Source organism: Bufo bufo, chromosome 2 (genome assembly GCF_905171765.1).
Source record: "Bufo bufo chromosome 2, aBufBuf1.1, whole genome shotgun sequence".
Classification (NCBI taxonomy): Eukaryota; Metazoa; Chordata; class Amphibia; order Anura; family Bufonidae; genus Bufo; species Bufo bufo.
The window spans coordinates 676964644-676988977 of NC_053390.1; positions in this window are offsets into that span (position 1 = coordinate 676964644).

Here is a 24334-nt window from a genome sequence, read left to right on the forward strand (position 1 = left end):
TATTTGCAACAAAGGAGAGAAAAGAAAAAAAAAAATGCAGCACTCACCAAAAATACTCTTTGCAGCTTTATTCACATAAAAAGGTCAGCGTCATGCTGAAGGCTTGAAAAAGCACGAAACGGCTGTTGCCTTCTAGCTGTGTTTTGCCCGCATGACGCTGACCTTTTTATGTGAATAAAGCTGCGAAGAGTATTTTTTTGGTGAGTGCTGCATTCTTTTTTTCTTCTCTCTAGTATTGGGTATTTATATAACCAGCCCAGTATGACAAGTGCCCTCCTCGAATCGGATGCATCACCATTATCAAGATGGTGATACAGTTAAATACTGCAGTTAACGCAGAAGCCCATGGCTTCCTGCCCCACTGTTTACCCTAATAGTAAACAGGACACTCGGTATGAAGACTATACAGGCGGCAAAGACATCTTGGGCTGGAAGAGGACTGAGACATGCACTGAAGATGGTATGGTTGAGCCCACCTACTTGTGTTTTCCCTGCCTACTTCTGTTGTCCCACCTTCTGTAATATTGGATGGGCTACTTTCGTTTTTTCCAGGGCCATTTTAAGTTGCCATTTTGCCTTTGGACATATTACATAGTAAACCTATGTTTGGTCTATGTCATCATATAAATCTAGACTTGAGGTCCATTAATAGATGCTGTAGCAGAAGTAGACCAGCACGTGTGTGTCGCTTGTAATATTTTCATAGTTTATAACAACAGACATATAATCCTGAGGATATTGCAAGCTACCGTACATGTGAATGTTCGTTTGCGTCTTCTAGTGTTGATTAGACCCACCACCTTGGATACATGCACTACAGACCTGCAGAGTGCCAACTGGACCTCTCTCCATATCAATAGATGCTGGTGTAATGATATATAAACAAAAAGGAGGTGAATAACCTAATTATCCATCACTGATGAGAAGGAAAAAGTTCTAAGAAGTAGGCAATGCATGAATAGGAATATAACTATAGATCTATACAAGTCCTTTTCAAAAAATTAGCATATTGTGATAAAGTTCATTATTTTCTGTAATGTACTGATAAACATTAGACTTTCATATATTTTAGATTCATTACACACAACTGAAGTAGTTCAAGCCTTTTCTTGTTTTAATATTGATGATTTTGGCATACAGCTTATGAAAACCCAAAATTCCTATCTCAAAAAATTAGCATATTTCATCCGACCAATAAAAGAAAAGTGTTTTCAATACAAAAAAAAGTCAACCTTCAAATAATTAAGTTCAGTTATGCACTCAATACTTGGTCGGGAATCCTTTTGCAGAAATGACTGCTTCAATGCGGCGTGGCATGGAGGCAATCAGCCTGTGGCACTGCTGAGGTGTTATGGAGGCCGAGGATGCTTCGATAGCGGCCTTAAGCTCATCCAGAGTGTTGGGTCTTGCGTCTCTCAACTTTCTCTTCCCAATATCCCACAGATTCTCTATGGGGTTCAGGTCAGGAGAGTTGGCAGGCCAATTGAGCACAGTAATACCATGGTCCGTAAACCATTTACCAGTGGTTTTGGCCCTGTGAGCAGGTGCCAGGTCGTGCTGAAAAAATGAAATCTTCATCTCCATAAAGCTTTTCAGCAGATGGAAGCATGAAGTGCTCCAAAATCTCCTGATAGCTAGCTGCATTGACCCTGCCCTTGATAAAACACAGTGGACCAACACCAGCAGCTGACATGGCACCCCAGACCATCACTGACTGTGGGTACTTGACACTGGACTTCAGGCATTTTGGCATTTCCCTCTCCCCAGTCTTCCTCCAGACTCTGGCACCTTGATTTCCGAATGACATGCAAAATTTGCTTTCATCCGAAAAAGGTACTTTGGACCACTGAGCAACAGTCCAGTGCTGCTTCTCTGTAGCCCAGGTCAGGCGCTTCTGCCGCTGTTTCTGGTTCAAAAGTGGCTTGACCTGGGGAATGTGGCACCTGTAGCCCATTTCCTGCACACGCCTGTACACGGTGGCTCTGGATGTTTCTACTCCAGACTCAGTCCACTGCTTCCGCAGGTCCCCCAAGGTCTGGAATCTGTCCTTCTCCACAATCTTCCTCAGGGTCCGGTCACCTCTTCTCGTTGTGCAGCGTTTTCTGCCACACTTTTTCCTTCCCACAGACTTCCCACTGAGGTGCCTTGATACAGCACTCTGGGAACAGCCTATTCGTTCAGAAATTTCTTTCTGTGTCTTACCCTCTTGCTTGAGGGTGTCAATGATGGCCTTCTGGACAGCAGTCCTCTCGGCAGTCTTACCCATGATTGCGGTTTTGAGTAATGAACCAGGCTGGGAGTTTTTAAAAGCCTCAGGAATCTTTTGCAGGTGTTTAGAGTTAATTAGTTGATTCAGATGATTAGGTTAATAGCTCGTTTAGAGAACCTTTTCATGATATGCTAATTTTTTGAGAGGAATTTTGGTTTTTCATGAGCTGTATGCCAAAATCGTCAATATTAAAACAAGAAAAGGCTGGAACTACTTCAGTTGTGTGTAATGAATCTAAAATATATGAAAGTCTAATGTTTATCAGTACATTACAGAAAATAATGAACTTTATCACAATATGCTAATTTTTTGAAAAGGACCTGTATATTAATCCTTATAGCAGTGATACCCAATCAGTTGCTTAGGATACACATAGCTATTGTACTTACTCCTTGCAGGTGGCTACCCAACGGTTGTCAACAATATATAGAATTGAGCTCTGTGATGGAAATTATTTTTTCCTACTCAATAAAATTAAGGGAACGCTTTAAATCAAATATTGGAACTTGGTGGGAAAAAGATTCAAGTTGCTAATATATAATCTATATACATTTTGTGATTTATTGACAACCAAATGACATCAATGGTTAATGGAAATCAAAATCGTCAACCAATTGAGGGGTGGACTCCAACTTATACAAAAATCTAAGTAAAACATTCAAATCACTGGCAGATCCAATGTGTGTGAATTTCATATCTCAGTAGTGTGTATAGCCCTCACATGCCTGTATGCACTTCTGACAATGTCTGGGCATGCTCCTAATGAGACATGGTTTCCTGGACATTCTGTGGCAATACTTGGCGTTGTTTGATGCACTGATTCATAATGAGGTTCTCAATTGTATTCAGGTCTGGAAAGAGTGAGGTCCAGTCAATGGCATCAATGCCTTTGTTATCCAGGAATTACCTACAAACTCTTGCCACATGAGGCCAGGCACAAGGGTTCACAGCACCAGCATAAGATCTCACAATGATTGAGTATTTAATCCTGGTACCTAACAGCAGTCAAGGTACACTGGCTATCATGTATCACAGACGAACCAGTCATGCATGCAATATAATGTTCATCACAGTGCCTACAGACACTTTCTCATCTGTCACATGTGCTCAGTGCGAACCTGCTCACATCTGTGAAGATAACGGGGCACCAGTGGCAGACCTGCCAATTTTGATGTTCTCTAGCGAATGCCATTCAAGCTGTAGGGTGCTGTACTGTGAGTACAGGATTTCGGGCCCTCATTCCACCCTCTTTGTATCTGTTTCTGACAGTTTGGTCACAAACCTGCAGACCAGGAGCCCACCTGAGGTAGTTTTGTAGGGCTGTGTTGATGCCTTTTTACAGCCCCCTCCAGCTCTCTTGAGGTAATGGCATGTGTCCTGGTATCATCTTTATGCACTGGAGACTGGTGGGAGACACAGCAAACCTTTTTATACCATCCTGGAGGAGCAATATTACCTATGCAACCTGATTGGGTTGCAGGTACCACCTAAATGTGTGGTTTAACTCTCGCCCTGCCAAAAATGTATCTCATACATTCTTGCAGCGTGGCAAGTAAGTAGCCAAGGATGCTCCTTATACTTATTTAATAATGATGGTTGGTTTTTAGGCTGTGTAAAAACTAGAGATTCCAACCAGGTCTTTTTTTTTTTTCTTTTTTTTTTTTTTTTTAAAGCCTACAATCTTAGCTTTAAAACAAGATCAGTGGTAGCTGTGATAAATCATGAGTTAAAGCCCTAAGACTGGGGTCTTAGTGAAAGCTGTATATAATGTATATGTATTCTGACCTGAATTCTAAGTGCTGTAACTTGCGATTTATTATGGCTAGTGCACAATCTTGATCTTGTTTTCAAGCTGAGATTAAGACTTGGCTTGACTAATCTCTAGGTGTTGCACATCCTGAGATATGCTAGAAAATGCAGCCTTCCTCCCCTTCAGCTGGATGAGATATCCGCTTAAGTGGAAAAGTAGAGTGGGCAGTGGGGACATGCTGACAGGCTCCAGGAGGAGAGAATAGACACAGATCCTTCTCTCTCCCTTTGTAACTGCACAGTTTCCCAGAGGGATGGTAAGATGGACTTGTGCATGTTATCGATAGAGATGTCCCGAGGTATTCGCCAGCGAATAGTTCCCAGCGAACAACGCTTGTTCGCGTTCGCCGCGGCGGGCGAACATATGCGATGTTCGGTCCGCCCCCATTCATAATCATTGTGTAAACTTTGACCCTGTACCTCACAGTCAGCAGACACATTCCAGCCAATCAGTATCATACCTTCCCTCCCAGACCCTCCCACCTCCTGGACAGCATCCATTTTAGATTCATTCGGAAGCTGCATTCTTAGTGAGAGGAGGGACAGTGTAGCTGCTGCTGATTTAATAGGGAAATCGATAGCTAGGCTAGTGTATTCAGTGTCCCCTACAGTCCTGAAAGACTCATCTTTTCTCTGCTGTAAGGACAGCACCCCAAAAAGCCCTTTTTAGGGCTAGAACATCAGTCTGCTTTTTTTTTTTTTTTCTGTGTAATCTAATTGCAGTTTCCTGCCAGCGTGTGTGTCAGGCTCACAGCGTATACTGTGCCCACTTGCCCAGTGCCATTACTCATATCTGGTGTCACAGTAGCTTGCATTTAAAAAAATAAAATAATTTTTTGACTGTAATATAATAGCAGTCAGTTGCCGGCACGCGCTTGTGTTTCATGCCCTGCAAGTGCATAGTGTCACCAGCGCAACTCATATCTGGTGTCAGTAGATTACATTTAAAGAAAAACAACGATTTTGACTGTGAATAAATAGCAGTCAGTTGCACACACGTGTTTGTGTGTTTAAGGCCCATCTGCAAGTGCATTGTGTCAGTGTCACCAGCGCAACTCATATCTGGTGTAACAGTAGATTACCTTTAACCACCTCAGCTCCCAGTGCTTAAACACCCTGAAAGACCAGGCCACTTTTTACACTTCTGACCTACACTACTTTCACCATTTATTGCTCGGTCATGCAACTTACCACCCAAATTAATTTTACCTCCTTTTCTTCTCACTAATAGAGCTTTCATTTAGTGGTATTTCATTGCTGCTGACATTTTTACTTTTTTTGTTATTAATCGAAATTTAACGATTTTTTTGCAAAAAAATGACATTTTTCACTTTCAGTTGTAAAATTTTGCAAAAAAAACGAGATCCATATAGAAATTTTGCTCTAAATTTATTGTTCTACATGTCTTTGATAAAAAAAAAATGTTTGGGTAAAAAAAAAAATGGTTTGGGTAAAAGTTATAGCGTTTACAAACTATGGTACAAAAATGTGAATTTCCGCTTTTTGAAGCAGCTCTGACTTTCTGAGCACCTGTCATGTTTCCTGAGGTTCTACAATGCCCAGACAGTACAAACACCCCACAAATGACCCCATTTCGGAAAGTACACACCCTAAGGTATTCGCTGATGGGCATAGTGAGTTCATAGAACTTTTTATTTTTTGTCACAAGTTAGCGGAAGATGATATTTTTTTTTTTTCTTTTTACATATACCCATGCTGGGTGAGATAAATATCTTGGTCAAATGCCAACTTTGTATAAAAAAAATGGGAAAAGTTGTCTTTTGCCAAGATATTTCTCTCACCCAGCATGGGTATATGTAAAATGACACCCCAAAACACATTCCCCAACTTCTCCTGAGTACGGAGATACCAGATGTGTGACACTTTTTTGCAGCCTAGGTGGGCAAAGGGGCCCATATTCCAAAGATCACCTTTCGGATTTCACAGGTCATTTTTTACAGAATTTGATTTCAAACTCCTTACCACACATTTGGGCCCCTAGAATGCCAGGGCAGTATAAATACCCCACAAGTGACCCCATTTTGGAAAGAAGAGACCCCAAGGTATTCGCTGATGGGCATAGTGAGTTCATGGAAGTTTTTATTTTTTGTCACAAGTTAGTGGAATATGAGACTTTGTATGAAAAAAAAAAAAAAATCATCATTTTCCACTAACTTGTGACAAAAAATAAAATATTCTAGGAACTTGCCATGCCCCTCACGGAATACCTTGGGGTGTCTTCTTTCCAAAATGGGGTCACTTGTGGGGTACTTATACTGCCCTGGCATTTTCCAGGGGCCCTAATGTGTGGTAAGTAGGTAAATGACCTGTAAAAATCCTAAAGGTGCTCTTTGGAATATGGGCCCCTTTGCCCACCTAGGCTGCAAAAAAGTGTCACACATGTGGTATCGCCGTATTCAGGAGAAGTTGGGGAATGTGTTTTGGGGTGTCATTTTACATATACCCATGCTGGGTGAGAGAAATATCTTGGCAAAAGACAACTTTTCCCATTTTTTTTATACAAAGTTGGCATTTGACCAAGATATTTCTCTCACCCAGCATGGGTATATGTAAAATGACACCGCAAAACACATTCCCCAACTTCTCCTGAGTACGGCGATACCAGATGTGTGACACTTTTTTGCAGCCTAGATGCGCAAAGGGGCCCAAATTCCTTTTAGGAGGGCATTTTTAGACATTTGGATACCAGACTTCTTCTCACGCTTTGGGGCCCCTAGAATGCCAGGGCAGTATAAATACCCAACATGTGACCCCATTTTGGAAAGAAGACACCCCAAGGTATTCAATGAGGGGCATGGCGAGTTCATAGAAATTATTTTTTTTTGGCACAAGTTAGCGGAAATTGATATTTTTTATTTTTTTCTCACAAAGTCTCCCGTTCCGCTAACTTGGGACAAAAATTTCAATCTTTCATGGACTCAATATGCCCCTCACGGAATACCTGGGGGTGTCTTCTTTCCGAAATGGGGTCACATGTGGGGTATTTATACTGCCCTGGCATTCTAGGGGCCCTAAAGCGTGAGAAGTCTGGAATATAAATGTCTAAAAAATTTTACGCATTTGGATTCCGTGAGGGGTATAGTGAGTTCATGTGAGATTTTATTTTTTGACACAAGTTAGTGGAATATGAGACTTTGTAAGAAAAAAAAAAAATAATTCCGCTAACTTGGGCCAAAAAAATGTCTGAATGGAGCCTTACAGAGGGTGATCAATGACAGGGGGGGTGATCAGAGAGTCTATATGGGGTGATCACCACAGTCATTGATCACGCCCCTGTAAGGCTCCATTCAGATGTCCGTATGTGTTTTGCGGATCCGATCCATGTATCCGTGGATCCGTAAAAATCATACGGACATCTGAATGCAGCATGACAGGGGGGGGGTGATCAATGACAGGGGGGTGATCAGGGAGTCTATATGGGGTGATCACCCCCCCTGGAAGGCTCCAGGGAGACGCCTGTATGTGTTTTGCGAATCCGATCCATCTATCAGTGGATCCGTAAAAATCATGCGGACATCTGAATGGAGCTTTACAGGGGGTTGATCAATGACAGGGGTGTAATCAATGACAGGGGGGTGATCAGGGAGTCTATATGGGGTGATAACCACAGTCATTGATCACGCCCCTGTAAGGCTTCATTCAGACGTCCGTATGCGTTTTGCGGATCCGATCCATCTATCAGTGGATCCGTAAAAATCATGCGGACATCTGAATGGAGCTTTACAGGGGGTTGATCAATGACAGGGGTGTAATCAATGACAGGGGGGTGATCAGGGAGTCTATATGGGGTGATAACCACAGTCATTGATCACGCCCCTGTAAGGCTTCATTCAGACGTCCGTATGCGTTTTGCGGATCCGATCCATCTATCAGTGGATCCGTAAAAATCATGCGGACATCTGAATGGAGCTTTACAGGGGGTTGATCAATGACAGGGGTGTAATCAATGACAAGGGGGTGATCAGGGAGTCTATATGGGGTGATCAGGGGCTAATAAGGGGTTAATAAGTGATGGGGGGGGGTGTAGTGTAGTGTAGTGGTGCTTGGTGGGACTTTACTGAGCTACCTGTGTCCTCTGGTGGTCGATCCAAACAAAGGGGACCACCAGAGGACCAGGTAGCAGGTATATTAGACGCTGTTATCAAAACAGCGTCTAATATACCTGTTAGGGGTTAAAAAAAACACATCTCCAGCCTGCCAGCGAACGATCGCCGCTGGCAGGCTGGAGATCCACTCTCTTACCTTCCGTTCCTGTGAGCGCGCGTTCACAGGAAATCCCGGCTCACGCGAGATGACGCGTATATGCGTCGCTGAGCGCAGGGCTGCCACCTCCGGAACGCGAATCTGCGTACAGCGGTCCGGAGGTGGTTAAAGAAAAACAACAATTTTGACTGTGAATAAATAGCAGTCAGTTGCACACACGTTTTTGTGTGTTTAAGGCCCTGCTGCAAATGCATAGTGTCACCAGCGCAACTCATATCTGGTGTCACAGTATCTTGCACGTATAGTATTGGTGTGTGACAATGGAAGCAATTTGTTGGCGGCATTGAATTTGGGCAAGTTGACACATGTGCCGTGCATGGCACATGTGTGTAATCTGATCGTACATAGCTTTGTGCATAAGTACCCAGGCTTACAGGATGTCCTCAAGTAGGCCAGGAAGGTGTGTGGCCATTTCAGGCGTTCCTACACGGCCATGGCGCACTTTTCAGATATCCAGTGGTGAAACAATATGCCAGTGAGGTGCTTGATTTGCGACAGCCTGACACGTTGGAATTCAACACTCCTAATGTTCGACCGCCTGCTCCAACAAGAAAAAGCCATCAACGAGTATTTGTATGACCGGGGTGCTAGGACAGCCTCTTTGGAGCTGGGAATTTTTTTGCCACGTTACTGGACGCTCATGCGCAATGCCTGTAGGCTCATGCGTCCTTTTGAGGAGGTGACAAAGCCAGTCAGTCGCACCGAAGGCACCATCAGCGACATTTGTTTTCTTCCTGGAGCGTGCCCTGCGAAGAGTGCTGGATCAGGCCGTAGATGAGCGTGAAGAGGAAGAGTTGTGGTCACCATCACCACCAGAAACAGCCTTATCACCATCGCTTGCTGGACCTGCGGCAACGCTGGAAGAGGGGTGTGAGGAAGAGGAGTCAGAGGAGGAGGAGGAAGACCAACCACAGCAGGCATCCCAGGGTGCTCGTTGTCACCTATCTGGTACCCGTGGTGTTGTACGTGGCTGGGGGGAAGAACATACCTTCAGTGAGATCACTGAGGACGAGGAACGGGACATGAGTAGCTCGGCATCCAACCTTGTGCAAATGGGGTCTTTCATGCTGTCGTGCCTGTTGAGGGAGCCTCGTATAAAAAGGCTAAAGGAGAACAACCTGTACTGGGTGGCCACACTACTAGACCCCCGGTATAAGCAGAAAGTGCCTGAAATGTTACCGAATTACCGCAAGTCGGAAAGGATGCAGCAGTTCCAAAATAAATTAAAAAGTATGCTTTACACAGCGTATAAGGGTGATGTCACAGCACAACGGGAATCTAACAGGGGAAGAGGTGAAAGTAATCCTCCTCCTACCACGACCACGCCGGCAAGGACAGGACGCTTTACAGACGTGTTGTTGATGGAGGACATGCAGACCTTTTGAAGTCCTACGCATCGCCACAGCCCTTCGGGGTCCACCCTCAGAGAACGACTCGACCGACAGGTAGCAGACTACCTCGCCTTAACTGCAGATATCGACACTCTGAGGAGCGATGAACCCCTTGACTACTGGGTGTGCAGGCTTGACCTGTGGCCTGAGCTATCCCAATTTGCGATAGAACTTCTTGCCTACCTCGCTTCAAGTGTCCTGTCAGAAAGGACCTTCAGTGCAGAAGGAGGTATTGTCACTGAGAAGAGAAGTCGCCTAGGTAAAAAAAGTCTAGATTACCTAACCTTTATTAAGATGAATGAGGCATGGATCCCGAAGGGACTGACAGTGGGCGATACATTCGACTAAAAAAGGCCTGATGAGATGAGCTGCCTTGGGCTAAAAATGGTCCACACGCTGCTGTATTTTATCTCTGAATGCCGGATGACTTGCGTGACTTATCCGCCACCAACTAGGGTTCAAGCCGCAATGTTTTAGGGCACTTTCTGCCTGGGAAACATACATTTTTCTGGCCGCTGCTACAGCAGCGGCTGCAACAATACCTAATTTTTCAGGCATGTGTACATGCCTAATTCTTCTGGCCTCTGGTGCTGCACTGTGGCTGCAAAAACAAAACAAAAAAAAGGCACATACATGTGTCAATTCCCCTTCATGATCGTTAGCTTGTTGTGGTGAAGGGGCTTGCGTATCACAATGAAGCGACCACCTTTATGAGTGTGTTGGCAATGGCAATGTTGGCACACCCCAGATGATAAGGTCGTTGCTTCATTGTGAACAGACCAAAAGCGATCGGCTGGATAATTTTGCATAGAAAAAACATTTATTTTCTTTGTGATCATCTAAGGTGATCATTAAAGCCTACTAGGCCAACAATGGGCCCACACTGCAGAATCATTGTTTTCTGGGTCACTTAACTGTCACTGAACTACCTCAGCACGAACATAGACTTTGAAAAAACCCCGTCGCCTGCAATCTCCCAAACGTGCGCACGAGCACAGTCATCACTACACCAAGATTGACGCATAGAGGAATAAAATTTATGTCATGAGTGGGTCAACTATTGACAACTCTTTGCAGTTGACTAAAATCTATTCCATACACGTCCCCTGATAGGGGACGTAACAGGGATTAAACTGATAGGAGTGGTGTGTTAAGTAGTACTATTCCTATCTGGTGGCACAGTAGATTGCACGCACAGTGCCCCAAATTGGAAGTAGGAGGACTGACCAAGCATCTTTTTCCATCTCCCGGTTCCTAAAATCTATTCCATATTCATGTCCCCTGATAGGGGACGTAACAGGGATTAAACTGATAGGAATAGTACTACTTAACACACCTTATAATAATAATATTAACCACCTCAGCCCCCAGTGCTTAAACACCCTGAAAGACCAGGCCACTTTTTACACTTCTGACCTACACTACTTTCACCGTTTATTGCTCGGTCATGCAACTTACCACCCAAATGAATTTTACCTCCTTTTCTTCTCACTAATAGAGCTTTCATTTGGTGGTATTTCATTGCTGCTGACATTTTTACTTTTTTTGTTATTAATCGAAATTTAACGATTTTTTTGCAAAAAAATGACATTTTTCACTTTCAGTTGTAAAATTTTGCAAAAAAAAACGACATCCATATATAAATTTTGCTCTAAATTTATTGTTCTACATGTCTTTGATTAAAAAAAAATGTTTGGGTAAAAAAAAAATGGTTTGGGTAAAAGTTATAGCGTTTACAAACTATGGTACAAAAATGTGAATTTCCGCTTTTTGAAGCAGCTCTGACTTTCTGAGCACCTGTCATGTTTCCTGAGGTTCTACAATGGCCAGACAGTACAAACACCCCACAAATGACCCCATTTCGGAAAATACACACCCTAAGGTATTCGCTGATGGGCATAGTGAGTTCATAGAACTTTTTATTTTTTGTCACAAGTTAGCGGAAAATGATGATTTTTTTCTTTTTTTTTTTTTTTCTTACAAAGTCTCATATTCCACTAACTTGTGACAAAAAATAAAAACTTCTATGAACTCACTATGCCCATCACGAAATACCTTGGGGTCTCTTCTTTCCAAAATGGGGTCACTTGTGGGGTAGTTATACTGCCCTGGCATTCTAGGGGCCCAAATGTGTGGTAAGGAGTTTGAAATCAAATTCTGTAAAAAATGACGAGTGAAATCCGAAAGGTGCTCTTTGGAATGTGGGCCCCTTTGCCCACCTAGGCTGCAAAAAAGTGTCACACATCTGGTATCTCCGTATTCAGTAGAAGTTGGGGAATGTGTTTTGGGGTGTCTTTTTACATATACCCATGCTGGGTGAGATAAATATCTTGGTCAAATGCCAACTTTGTATAAAAAAATGGGAAAAGTTGTCTTTTGCCAAGATATTTCTCTCACCCAGCATGGGTATATGTAAAAAGACACCCCAAAACACATTCCCCACCTTCTCCTGAGTACGGAGATACCAGATGTGTGACACTTTTTTGCAGCCTAGATGGGCAAAGGGGCCCACATTCCAAAGAGCACCTTTCGAATTTCACTCGTCATTTTTTACAGAATTTGATTTCAAACTCCTTACCACACATTTGGGCCCCTAGAATGCCAGGGCAGTATAACTACCCCACAAGTGACCCCATTTTGGAAAGAAGAGACCCCAGGGTATTCGCTGATGGGCATAGTGAGTTCATGGAAGTTTTTATTTTTTGTCACAAGTTAGTGGAATATGAGACTTTGTATGAAAAAAAAATAAATAAAAAAAAAATCATCATTTTCCACTAACTTGTGACAAAAAATAAAAAATTCTAGGAACTCGCCATGCCCCTCACGGAATACCTTGGGGTGTCTTCTTTCCAAAATGGGGTCACTTGTGGGGTAGTTATACTGCCCTGGCATTTTCCAGGGGCCCTAATGTGTGGTAAGTAGGTAAATGACCAGTGAAATCCGAAAGGTGCTCTTTGGAATGTGGGCCCCTTTGCCCACCTAGGCTGCAAAAAAGTGTCACACATCTGGTATCGCCGTATTCAGGAGACGTTGGGGAATGTGTTTTGGGGTGTCTTTTTACATATACCCATGCTGGGTGAGATAAATATCTTGGTCAAATGCCAACTTTGTATAAAAAAATGGGAAAAGTTGTCTTTTGCCAAGATATTTCTCTCACCCAGCATGGGTATATGTAAAATGACACCCCAAAACACATTCTCCACCTTCTCCTGAGTACGGAGATACCAGATGTGTGACACTTTTTTGCAGCCTAGGTGGGCAAAGGGGCCCATATTCCAAAGAGCACCTTTCGGATTTCACTCGTCATTTTTTACAGAATTTGATTTCAAACTCCTTACCACACATTTGGGCCCCTAGAATGCCAGGGCAGTATAACTACCCCACAAGTGACCCCATTTTGGAAAGAAGAGACCCCAGGGTATTCGCTGATGGGCATAGTGAGTTCATGGAAGTTTTTATTTTTTGTCACAAGTTAGTGGAATATGAGACTTTGTATGAAAAAAAAAAAAAAAAAAAAAATCATCATTTTCCACTAACTTGTGACAAAAAATAAAAAATTCTAGGAACTCGCCATGCCCCTCACGGAATACCTTGGGGTGTCTTCTTTCCAAAATGGGGTCACTTGTGGGGTAGTTATACTGCCCTGGCATTTTCCAGGGGCCCTAATGTGTGGTAAGTAGGTAAATGACCAGTGAAATCCGAAAGGTGCTCTTTGGAATGTGGGCCCCTTTGCCCACCTAGGCTGCAAAAAAAGTGTCACACATCTGGTATCTCCGTATTCAGGAGACGTTGGGGAATGTGTTTTGGGGTGTCTTTTTACATATACCCATGCTGGGTGAGAGAAATATCTTGGCAAAAGACAACTTTTTCCATTTTTTTATACAAAGTTGGCATTTGACCAAGATATTTATCTCACCCAGCATGGGTATATGTAAAATGACACCCCAAAACACATTCCCCAACTTCTCCTGAGTACGGCGATTCCAGATGTGTGACACTTTTTTGCAGCCTAGATGCGCAAAGGGGCCCAAATTCCTTTTAGGAGGGCATTTTTAGACATTTGGATACCAGACTTCTTCTCACGCTTTGGGGCCCCTAGAATGCCAGGGCAGTATAAATACCCCACATGTGACCCCATTTTGGAAAGAAGACACCCCAAGGTATTCAATGAGGGGCATGGCGAGTTCATAGAAATTTTTTTTTTTTGGCACAAGTTAGCGGAAATTGATATTTTTTATTTTTTTCTCACAAAGTCTCCCGTTCCGCTAACTTGGGACAAAAATTTCAATCTTTCATGGACTCAATATGCCCCTCACGGAATACCTGGGGGTGTCTTCTTTCCGAAATGGGGTCACATGTGGGGTATTTATACTGCCCTGGCATTCTAGGGGTCCTAAAGCGTGAGAAGAAGTCTGGAATATAAATGTCTAAAAAATTTTACGCATTTGGATTCCGTGAGGGGTATGGTGAGTTCATGTGAGATTTTATTTTTTGTCACAAGTTAGTGGAATATGTGACTTTGTAAGAAAAAAAAAAAAATTCCGCTAACTTGGGCCAAAAAAAAGACTGAATGCAGCCTTACAGAGGGGGGGGGGGGGATCAATGACAGGGGGGTGATCAATGACAGGGGGGGTGATCAATGACAGGGGGGTGATCAGGGAGTCTATATGGGGTGATCACCCAACTGTCATTGATCACCCCCCTGTAAGGCTGCATTCAGACGTCCGTATGATTTTTACGGATCCGATCAGTCTATCAGTGGATCCGTAAAAATCATGCGGACATCTGAATGGAGCTTTACAGGGGGGTGATCAATGACAGAGGGGTAATCAATGACAGGGGGGTGATCAGGGAGTCTATATGGGGTGATCACCACAGTCATTGATCACTCCCCTGTAAGGCTGCATTCAGACGTCCGTATGATTTTTACGGATCCGATCAGTCTATCAGTGGATCCGTAAAAATCATGCGGACATCTGAATGGAGCTTTACAGGGGGGTGATCAATGACAGAGGGGTAATCAATGACAGGGGGGTGATCAGGGAGTCTATATGGGGTGATCACCACAGTCATTGATCACTCCCCTGTAAGGCTGCATTCAGACGTCCGTATGATTTTTACGGATCCGATCAGTCTATCAGTGGATCCGTAAAAATCATGCGGACATCTGAATGGAGCTTTACAGGGGGGTGATCAATGACAGAGGGGTAATCAATGACAGGGGGGTGATCAGGGAGTCTATATGGGGTGATCACCACAGTCATTGATCACTCCCCTGTAAGGCTGCATTCAGACGTCCGTATGATTTTTACGGATCCGATCAGTCTATCAGTGGATCCGTAAAAATCATGCGGACATCTGAATGGAGCTTTACAGGGGGGTGATCAATGACAGGGGGGTAATCAATGACAGGGGGGTGATCAGGGAGTCTATATGGGGTGATCACCACAGTCATTGATCACTCCCCTGTAAGGCTCCATTCAGACGTCCGTATGATTTTTACGGATCCGATCAGTCTATCAGTGGATCCGTAAAAATCATGCGGACATCTGAATGGAGCTTTACAGGGGGGTGATCAATGACAGAGGGGTAATCAATGACAGGGGGGTGATCAGGGAGTCTATATGGGGTGATAACCACAGTCATTGATCACTCCCCTGTAAGGCTGCATTCAGACGTCCGTATGATTTTTACGGATCCGATCAGTCTATCAGTGGATCCGTAAAAATCATGCGGACATCTGAATGGAGCTTTACAGGGGGGTGATCAATGACAGGGGGGTAATCAATGACAGGGGGGTGATCAGGGAGTCTATATGGGGTGATCAGGGGTGATCAAGGGCTAATAAGGGGTTAATAAGTGACGGGGGGGGGGGTGTAGTGTAGTGGTGCTTGGTGCAACATATTACTGAGCTGCCTGTGTCCTCTGGTGGTCGATCCAAACAAAGGGGACCACCAGAGGACCAGGTAGCAGGTATATTAGACGCTGTTATCAAAACAGCGTCTAATATACCTGTTAGGGGTTAAAAAAATCACATCTCCAGCCTGCCAGCGAACGATCGCCGCTGGCAGGCTGGAGATATACTCGCTTACCTTCCGATCCTGTGAACGCGCGCGCCTGTGTGCGCGCGTTCACAGGAAATCTCGCGTCTCGCGAGAGAACGCACCGGCGCGTCCACCCAGAACAACAGGACCGCCGCAAAGACGCAATCCTGCGTACGGCGGTCCTGAGGTGGTTAACAACAATACTAGTGGACGTAACAGGGATTAAACTGATAGGAATAGTACTACTTAACACACCTTATAATAACGCAGAGAGAGGCAATGCAGAGAGAAGAGTCTGAAGAAGAGGAGTCAGAGGAGGAAGGTGGCTTTGAGGAGGTGGAAGACCAAACACAGCAGGCGTCCCAGGGGGCTTGTCACCTTTCGGGGACCCTTGGTGTTGTATGTGGCTGGGTGGAGGAAGAGACCTTCAATGACATCAGTGAGGACAAGGAACGGGACATGGCTAGCTTGGTATCCAACCTTGTGCAAATGGGGAGTTTGCGGTTGTGCAAATGGACAGTTTGCGGTTGTTTGCGGTGCGTTAAACGGGGAGTTTGGTCTGTCATAGTTTGGTCTGTCACTGTGAAGCAGGCGTAACCCTTACACTACCTGATCGATACAACATCATACCTGATGTTTTAAAGCACGTTATTCCACAAAATTTAGGAATGTTAGGTGATTTATGCCCTTTATAGATTAAAACCCGACTCTGCGTCAACTACGTAATTTTCCATGGGAGTTTTGCCATGGATCCCCCTCCGGCATGCCACAGTCCAGGTGTAAGTCCCTTTGAAACAACTTTTCCATCACTATTGTGGCCAGAAAGAGTCCCTGTGGGTTTTAAAATTCGCCTGCCTATTGAAGTCAAAAATTTGCATTCTCCGTTCGCGAACGGAAAATTTTATGTTCGCGACATCTCTAGTTATCGATCCCCCTTCCCAATTAACCCCTTCACTACCAAGCCACTTTTCACCTTAAATCCCAGGCTGATTTTTGCAAATATGACATGTCACTTTGTGGTAATAACTTTGGAACGCTTTTACTTATCCAAGCCATTCTGAGATTTTCTTGACACATTGTACTTCATGACAGTGGTAAATTTCTGTATATTTCCCCTTTTTTTTATTAAAAAGCCCAAAAATGACAAATTTGGGAAAAATTCACCATTTATTAAATATGAATTTCTCTGCTTTTATGGCAGAGAGTGATACCTTACAAAATAGTTATTACTTTACATTTTCCCTATGTCTACTTTATGTTGGCTGCATTTTGTAAATGTCATTTCATTTATTTAGGGCGTTAGAAGGCTTACAATTTTAGATGCAAAATTTCAACAAAATTTCCAAAACCATTTTTTTAAGCACCATTTCAGTTATAAAGTGATTTTCAGGGGCTTATATAATGGAAACCACCCATAAATGACCTCATTTTAGAAACTACACCCCTCAAGTTATTCAAAACTAATGTTACAAACTTTGTGAACCCTTGAGGTGTTCCACAAGAATTAATGGGAAATTGAGGTAAAATTTCTAAATTTCAATTTTTTGTTCAGATTTTCCAATTTCTTCCATTTTTGCTGTAACATAGCAAGGGTTAAAAGGAAAATAAACCTTGTTATTTATTACCCTGATTTTCCAGTTTGCAAACCCCCCCCCAAAAAAATGTGCTAAAAAACGGATGTATGAGCGCATGTCAGGGTTCAAAAGGGAAGGAGTGCCATATGGCTTTTGGAGGACTGATTTTGCAGGATTGGCTTTTGGGAGCTATATCGCATATAAAGACACCCTTAGGTAACCCTACAGTGGAAACCCCCCAAAATGTGACCCCATTCCGGAAACTAGACCCCTCAAGGAGTATTTCAAAGTGTGTAGTGAGCACTTTGACCCATCAGGCGTTTCACAGAATTTGGAAACCCTTGGCTGTGAAAATAAAAAAAATTCTAAATTTGGTTTTAATTTTACAAGGGGTAACAGGACAAAATGCACCCCACATTTTGTTACCCATTTCCCCCTAAATACGGCAACACCCCACATGTGCTTGTATCTCAGTGTCGTCATAGTGTTCCTTCCCTGTGCTGGCATCAGCCTCAGGGAATGAACTGCGCGTGCGCTAGCTCGCGCATCGCAAGATTACGGCGCTCTAGATTTCTGACGTCTGGGAGCAAGGAGGAGATTCTGAGGATGCGGGGCGGTGCTGGGCTGGGCTCATCTCAGGGACAGGACTCATCTCAGGTTAATTTGCATATTTATCAAATCATTTTTTTTACACAATAAAAGCACACAGAACTATGGGGACTGGGTATTGCGGATGTGCTAGCGGCCATCTAGCAACCCATGTCCTCAGCTCTCTACACAAAATCCCGGTGACAGGTTCCCTTTAAATTAATACTCCATGGATGAGTGGTAGAGTCTGAAACAATCCTTGATGCACAGGCCCAGTTTTTCAGGGCAGGTTTCGCAATGGTAAATCGTGTCTTTCCTTATCTTCCTTCCTCGCTGTTTGGGGGACTTCACCAGGGAAATGCTGTCCTGGTACAACTCAGGCACCATAACTTGCAGAAGTACTGGGGCCCTCCGTTGCTTGGTTTGGAAGAATTAGGACCTTTATCACTACCTCTTGAAATTGTAGGAATGTTCTTGTCTGGCCTCTAGCTCTAAATAGCACGTACGCATTGTACAGTGCCATCTGTACAATGTGCACGGCCAGCTTTTTGTACCACACTTTTGTTTTTTGTGTGGCACTGTAGATCGACCCCCGCCCATGTGCCTGTTGTAGTCCAGAATGCAGTCTGGTTTGAGGACAGTGGTAGTGGTAGTGGTACCATGTACAGCGGCAGGGGAGCTGGTTTTACTGTGAATGCTGGTCAGAAAAAGGATATCCCTCTTGTACTTAACCACAAACATATTCTCATTGAGGAGAACATAGCTGTCTCCTTTTTTTTTAGTGGTTGCCCTACCAGGTATGTAGGGAGGCCTCTCTGATTTTTGCGTACTGTGCTGCATGCCACAATACCTCTGGAACGTAGTGACTAGGCAGTGGTAGACTTGTGTAGTAATTATCCACGTATAGATGGTAACCCTCATCCAGCAGTGGGTGCAGTAAGTCCCATACTACCTTCCCACTAACTCCTAAGACAGGGGGATGATTATGGCTTATAGCTTATGAAACCCCAAAGTCACAATTTTGAGGTACCCTTTTCTCAGGGGATATGGATTAATTAGCTGACTAGGTGTGACACTTTGAGCCTAGAATATTGAACCTTTTCACAAAATTCTAATTTTAAGCTGCATTAATACAATTCTTTTTAATTTGCATTACTGAAATAAATGGACTTTTGCACGATATTCAAATTTTTCGAGTTTCACGTGTGTGTGTATATATATATAGCTGGATTTTAATTTTTTTTCCCTCTATATATATATATATATATATATATATATATATATATACACTCACCTAAAGAATTATTAGGAACACCATACTAATACGGTGTTGGACCCCCTTTTGCCTTCAGAACTGCCTTAATTCTACGTGGCATTGATTCAACAAGGTGCTGATAGCATTCTTTAGAAATGTTGGCCCATATTGATAGGATAGCATCTTGCAGTTGATTGAGATTTGAGGGATGCACATCCAGGGCACGAAGCTCCCGTTCCACCACATCCCAAAGATGCTCTATTGGGTTGAGATCTGGTGACTGTGGGGGCCATTTTAGTACAGTGAACTCATTGTCATGTTCAAGAAACCAATTTGAAATGATTCGAGCTTTGTGACATGGTGCATTATCCTGCTGGAAGTAGCCATCAGAGGATGGGTACATGGTGGTCATGAAGGGATGGACATGGTCAGAAACAATGCTCAGGTTGCCCGTGGCATTTTAACGATGCCCAATTGGCACTAAGGGGCCTAAAGTGCGCCCAGAAAACATCCCCCACACCATTACACCACCACCACCAGCCTGCACAGTGGTAACAAGGCATGATGGATACATGTTCTCATTCTGTTTACGCCAAATTCAGACTCTACCATTTGAATGTCTCAACAGAAATCGAGACTCATCAGACCAGGCAACATTTTTCCAGTCTTCAACAGTCCAATTTTGGTGAGCTCGTACAAATTGTAGCCTCTTTTTCCTATTTGTAGTGGAGTTCAGTGGTATCCGGTGGGGTCTTCTGCTGTTGTAGCCCATCCGCCTCAAGGTTGTGCGTGTTGTGGCTTCACAAATGCTTTGCTGCATACCTCGGTTGTAACGAGTGGTTATTTCAGTCAAAGTTGCTCTTCTATCAGCTTGAATCAGTCGGCCCATTCTCCTCTGACCTCTAGCATCCACAAGGCATTTTTGCCCACAGGACTGCCGCATACTGGATGTTTTTCCCTTTTCACACCATTCTTTGTAAACCCTAGAAATGGTTGTGCGTGAAAATCCCAGTAACTGAGCAGATTGTAAAATACTCAGACCGGCCCGTCTGGCACCAACAACCATGCCACGCTCAAAATTGCTTAAATCACCTTTCTTCCCCATTCTGACATTCAGTTTGGAGTTCAGGAGATTGTCTTGACCAGGACCCCCCCCCCCCCCCCCCTAAATGCATTGAAGCAACTGCCATGTGATTGGTTGACTAGATAATTGCATTAATGAGAAATAGAACAGGTGTTCCTAATAATTCTTTAGGTGAGTGTATATATATATATATATATATATATATATATATATAACTACCACTAACTGCAGGTCTTTTTTCACACAAAAAATATGTAAAAACAAAAACCTCAAAAATGTGCAGATGTAAATAAGCACATTACTGATCTGTGCTCTGCAGCATGCACGCACACAGATCATGTGTGCGTGCAAGAAATGTAGTATAAAAATTCAAAACTGGCAAAAAATTATATATATATATATATATATATATAGCAGCACTGACTAAAAATGTAGGTAATATACAGGGAGTGCAGAATTATTAGGCAAGTTGTATTTTTGAGGATTAATTTTATTATTGAACAACAACCATTTTCTCAATGAACCCAAAAAACTCATTAATATCAAAGCTGAATATTTTTGGAAGTAGTTTTTTGTTTGTTTTTAGTTTTAGCTATTTTAGGGGGATATCTGTGTGTGCAGGTGACTATTACTGTGCATAATTATTAGGCAACTTAACAAAAAACAAAATATATACCCATTTCAATTATTTATTTTTACCAGTGAAACCAATATAACATCTCAACATTCACAAATATACATTTCTGACATTCAAAAACAAAACAAAAACAAATCAGTGACCAATATAGCCACCTTTCTTTGCAAGGACACTCAAAAGCCTGCCATCCATGGATTCTGTCAGTGTTTTGATCTGTTCACCATCAACATTGCGTGCAGCAGCAACCACAGCCTCCCAGACACTGTTCAGAGAGGTGTACTGTTTTCCCTCCTTGTAAATCTCACATTTGATGATGGACCACAGGTTCTCAATGGGGTTCAGATCAGGTGAACAAGGAGGCCATGTCATTAGATTTTCTTCTTTTATACCCTTTCTTGCCAGCCACGCTGTGGAGTACTTGGACGCGTGTGATGGAGCATTGTCCTGCATGAAAATCATGTTTTTCTTGAAGGATGCAGACTTCTTCCTGTACCACTGCTTGAAGAAGGTGTCTTCCAGAAACTGGCAGTAGGACTGGTAGTTGAGCTTGACTCCATCCTCAACCCGAAAAGGCCCCACAAGCTCATCTTTGATGATACCAGCCCAAACCAGTACTCCATCTCCACCTTGCTGGCGTCTGAGTCGGACTGGAGCTCTCTGCCCTTTACCAATCCAGCCACGGGCCCATCCATCTGGCCCATCAAGACTCACTCTCATTTCATCAGTCCATAAAACCTTAGAAAAATCAGTCTTGAGATATTTCTTGGCCCAGTCTTGACGTTTCAGCTTGTGTGTCTTGTTCAGTGGTGGTCGTCTTTCAGCCTTTCTTACCTTGGCCATGTCTCTGAGTATTGCACACCTTGTGCTTTTGGGCACTCCAGTGATGTTGCAGCTCTGAAATATGGGCAAACTGGTGGCAAGTGGCATCTTGGCAGCTGCACGCTTGACTTTTCTCAGTTCAAGGGCAGTTATTTTGCGCCTTGGTTTTTCCACACGCTTCTTGCGACCCTGTTGACTATTTTGAATGAAACGCTTGATTGTTCGATGATCACGCTTCAGAAGCTTTGCAATTTTAAGAGTGCTGCATCCCTCTGCAAGATATCTCACTATTTTTGACTTTTCTGAGCCTGTCAAGTCCTTCTTTTGACCCATTTTGCCAAAGGAAAGGAAGTTGCCTAATAATTATGCACACCTAATATAGGGTGTTGATGTCATTAGACCACACCCCTTCTCATTACAGAGATGCACATCACCTAATATGCTTAATTGGTAGTAGGCTTTCAAGCCTATACAGCTTGGAGTAAGACAACATGCATAAAGAGGATGATGTGGTCAAAATACTCATTTGCCTAATAATTCTGCACGCAGTGTATAGGTGCAAAGCCCAATGGCAGTAAGCAAATACCCAAAGTATAAAATGCAAAAAAGAGCAGAGCTCCAAGGTAAAAAAGAGAACAGTTTATTCACCCAAGTGGCACCAGGGACAGGGATGGGGGGTGGTTTAGGGATATGGGATTGCTGCAAATGAAAAAAATTAATCAGAGCAGCAATTTCAGATGTTGTTCTTTTCTTTTTTCAGCAGCAAAAGGTCAAATCGCAGTGGTGGTGTACAACAAGTCTCAGCAAGCCAACAAGCAGCACAGAGAAGGACAGAACCTCTCTGCACGCAGTCACCAGCTAGAATGGCTGCTTGCAGACAGGTTCAGCCCTTTCCTGTGCTGCTATAGCGCTGCCATTGGCTGAAGCGTTGTTCCAGCCAATCGCAGCGCTGGCAGGGCACACCAAACACGGGTGTCCCCTGCCTGACCTCTGGGGGGACAGGTGCTGACTAGTTCAGCACCAGTCACCCCTGTACAACCCCCCCCTGCAGCTCAATGAATGGTTAAAAAACCATCCGGAGCTGCGATTGGCTGGTCTGCCGTGCAGAGCAGCCATTGTACCCCAGTCACCGAGCGATTTCGCTCAGGGACCGGGTGTGCACAGCGCCGTAGCTGTACGGCGCTGGGATTTCTGACCCACTTTTCAGCGCCGTACATGTACGGCGCTGGTATCCTACAGGTTAGTCATCCCTCTGCACCTAGTTATGCTGTTTATTAATGTAATGACCCAGACATTTACTACAGTCCAGATCACGGTGCTAAATGTGTTGCACCACAAACAGACAAGCATCAATAAAGTTTATAATTTATACTGTCCCTATTGTGTCAATACCTATAGCATAAATTATACAGACCGCTTCTCTAACGATACCTGTTTTGTTACACACTGCAGTAATAGCCATGATCACTAGAGAGGAATATCGGATACATTTTTTTCCATCTATTTATATCAGTTAGGAAAGACATTTTTGCTCAATGACTGTCGCTATAAAAAATAATTTTCAATTACCATGGCATTTTTTTAACAACAATATTCAGCTGCAGATGTAATACAGGGGCTTTTTTATGCCAATATTATAGATGCAACACCGGAACCTCCTGTAGTTCATCAGAACCAGAGGCGTAGCACTACAGGAAGTTCAGGTGTTCAGTCCATAATATGGGAATAATAAAGCACCCATATTGTATCTGTCTTTATAGTGTACAACCCTGATGTCATATTTAAATTAACCTTTAGGTAATCATTGTGCCACCTATGGTGTATCTCTGATGAGCTGAAGAATTACTTTTTCTCTCAGCTGGAAATGATTGCTTCCGTCAAGTTGTCCTAATTGACATGTCTCTTCATGGGATGCAGGGGCGGACTGGCTGTAGACCCTACAGGGAAATTTCCTGGTGGGCAAACGACCAGTGGCCACCTGAGCACTCCTCTTGGCTGCTGGCCAGGTACTTAATGATCTGATGCTCTAGGCATCAATTAATGCTAGGAGCATCAAGTAATTATTCACGTAGCTGGCAGAAGAAATTTTCCTCCTGTATTCAAGTGTACTGCCATGCAGCATGGTTGAATGCTGCAGCATAGGCAGCAGTGTTTTCTTCTGCACTGTGGTATTTGGTTCTGCTGGGGCCATATTTTGCTGGCACTGTCTACTTGTGTTGCCTTGCCTTCTTTCAGTTTGGACCCGCCTACAACATGGGGCCACTTTTTGTTTTTCCAGGGTCACTTTAAGTTCCCAGTCTGTCTATAATGGAATTGGAGGGACAGAATGTTTTACAGTGATACAATAATTTAATCACTAATTGTATGTGGAAATTTAAAGTGGCCCTGGAAAACACTAATAGTAGCCCCCATGTTGTAGCTGGGTCCAAATTGACAGAAGGCAAGGCAACACAAGCAGGCGAGGTCAGCAATACCATAGTGCAGTACAAAATACCATCCCAGCAAAACCAAATTCTGCAGTGTGGCACAAAATACCTTCCCCGAAGGACCAAATACAACAGTGCAGCACAGGATACCATC